At 45.3% G+C, this 2,939-nt stretch overlaps 1 long non-coding RNA gene across 1 annotated transcript; it reads left to right on the forward strand.

Annotated features, from left to right (window-relative positions):
- The first annotated feature begins 236 nt into the window (after positions 1-236).
- On the forward strand, positions 237-2,513 carry LOC146193307 (uncharacterized). The gene is made up of 3 exons (XR_014706436.1): positions 237-568; positions 1,925-2,048; positions 2,439-2,513. It is a non-coding gene; the product is annotated as an uncharacterized LOC146193307 (long non-coding RNA).
- Positions 2,514-2,939: the final 426 nt, after the last annotated feature.

Below are 2,939 nucleotides of genomic sequence, written 5' to 3' on the forward strand. Positions count from 1 at the left end.
AGTAAGAGGAGGGAGGGTATTTCCGCTGCCACGTGAGCGAACAAGGGGCATACACAAGAAAGCAGCAGCCCCGCAAGGCGGGGAAAAAGACACAACTATTATAATGGATGTTCTTGAAGCGAAGGGTGAGTCAGCCGATCTCGATGAGTGCACACTTTTTTTCGGCCCCTTAGGATTATTTTGGTACAGCAGCAACAGTTTAGATGCTGCACTCCACCCCGCAAGCCGCTCTTAAGGCGCGTTCACACTACACCAAATTTCCGGCGAGCGAAGCGGATTCGGCCGCTTTTGACGCCGACGAGGGCGGAAAGCGGCGCGGCGAGGGCGATCGGTCCGAGACCGATTTTTCCGCGTTCGCCGCGGAAGCGACGATGAGTCGTTGACGTCATGTCCGCCCAAAATCCAGTATGGCGGCAAGCACTGCAGCGGAGCGGGCCGGTGTTGTTTCTGCGGAGGTGCTGCCTGATGCCATAAAGGAGGCCCCAATCCAAGCGACATTCAAATTTCAAGGTCCGGATTTACAACGAGGACCTGTGGGAACATATTGGCCAAGGACTGGGAGTGAGAGGTAAGCACAATTGCTTTTATATCTCGCATCACGCCGATACTCGCGAGAACTTTTCGGATGCCGGAACAAGTACGTTTCGCTCTGTTCTCGCGCTACTGCTAGCTTTATCCTATGCATGCGTACCTCGCGCGATCGTGTACGACGCATGTATTACGTACTTCGAAACCAGCGCATTGATGACCATTTGGCTCATGCCGCTGTTTGAGAACTGTTTTTTTTTCTTTTTTTCGAGTGCCGGTGAGGTATGCTTCGCGTATCCAGCCTTGGTTGTGTTCACGCTGCTGCTAACTTCCTTTGTCCTATGCAAGCGGACCTCCCGCGATCGTGTACGACACCTGTGTGCTGCGAAGCGATAACACTGATCATTTCGCTCATTCCCGCTATTTGCACCTATCGCATGCATGCGCAGCTAGAGCGAGCATGCACTACGTACTTCTTTTACTTTACTTGTGCCGTTGCGGGTTCCTGTGCCGTGAATATTCAGCTTGTACGAATATGTTGGAGCGTATAGCATTACGGTAGCAGCGTTGTGTGCTCCGTGACAAGCTTTAGGGCGGACCGCGAGCATGATGCGTTTTTAGAGACTTATTTCCTGTGACGAAAGGCTAAGCCCGAGTTTTTCACATCTTACAATAGTGGCCTTTAGATTTAGTGTATTTAAAAACTAATATTGGAGTGGTCGTGCTGTGCTGGAGTGCTGTGCAGTTCAGATTAAATAATTTACAGTGGCAACGCTGAAGAGACCGATAGAACATGTGAACAGAAAATAAGCAACCGCCAATTCTTGTTTAGTGCTTGATAACCAGTCTTTTGTTTTCCTGTAGGGGCCATCTGTCAGAAAAATATTTTAAGAACTTAAAAGACACATTTTTTTTTCAACATTGAAAACCAAATTAGGTCCAGTATGAGGGGTGAAGCTGGAGCTGTCAACGTTCCTAGTGTGGAGTGGAAACACTTCAAGCAAATGCAGCCCATAATGGAGCATGTGTCAAGAGAACCAATATAAGTTGCATATTTTCTCAGTATGTATTAGTGTGCACTCTCAGGGTGCTCATTTCATGATTGTAGTATCAAGCACAATATAAAAATTTAGGTGTACTATTATAAATGTAATATAGTGTTCTGTTTGTTATACCTGGCTGAATATTTTGCAGGCTGATTAAGAGTTCATTTCACCCAGTCTCAAGAGTAAGTTTTAAAACAGTGTGCAACTTTTCATTCTTCACAGGTTGTAACTTCATTGCCCATGACCCATGCCTAGAAATCCTGTTCAAATGATTGATGTGTGGAGTGAGTTAAAATAATAAAAAAAACCTGTTCAATTCATGGTATTGGTTATTTATTGATTGGAAACAGATCTGAAGACCAGCCAGATGCCACCACTCAAGTCGCCGTTCCAGAGCCTGCAGTGCCACGAATATCTGGCTTGTCCTTTTGAGTCAGATGGGCCATCCACTCCACACAAAGCTACAACCGAAAGGTAACCATCTGAGAAAGTAAAGTGTGCACTTGAAGTCACTGTAATTTAGTGCACGTCATCTGCCCTAATATTTGCAGCCAACTCGAAAGCAGAGTAGAGGACTGCGATTCAGATGTGGAAAGATAAATCTGCATAATGACATCCCGTCGTTCATCTCTTGTAATGCATGCTTACTTGAACCTAACTAGTGACTGCAGTGCTTGCTTCTGAAGTGAATTTAATTTCCTCTTCACAAGCATTCCATTTTATAGAAGGCCAAGGCCAAGGAAGAGCTCCTACAAATTGACAACATTGTCATGTATTTACAAATTACTGACAGGAAATACCCAAGGCATATACTAATGACATATATCATGCCTATTTTTTTTTTTGTTTCTTCTCTGCATACAGGACAGCAAGCACGTTTTCAGGACAATATTAACTGTGAACTACAAAGTATGCTGTAAGTACAAAGCAAAAATAAATGTTACCATTGTTTTCATTTGGCCGCCTCTGATCATTTTCTCCTGCCACGAAACTTTGCTTGGCTGCTTCTGATGAAGTATTCGCACAGCTTTTCCCTGATAGCATGTGCAAGCCTGAAAGGAGAGAACATGGAACATTACAGAGAAAGGGCTTTCTTTCCAAATCATCAAACTGACAGCTTTGACTCCTAGTTATAAGCTCATTTCGATGAGCTAAAAGTAACCAGTAATTCAGTTTCTTTAAGCTTATTTGCCAACAGCATGATTACATGGCTAGGTGACAACCTAAGGCTGGAAGAGGAGTTAGCCTCCCATTTCCCTCTGTCTCCTACCTCCAGGTTCCCTCGATCAGCTGCCCTTGCCAATAGTATGTGGTGCGGGGGGGGGGGGGGGCAGTAGACTGCACAGGAAGCTGGTTTCTCCTCAG

This window comes from Amblyomma maculatum, chromosome 4 (genome assembly GCF_055883805.1).
Source record: "Amblyomma maculatum isolate TAMU_Amacu chromosome 4, ASM5588380v1, whole genome shotgun sequence".
Classification (NCBI taxonomy): domain Eukaryota; kingdom Metazoa; phylum Arthropoda; class Arachnida; order Ixodida; family Ixodidae; genus Amblyomma; species Amblyomma maculatum.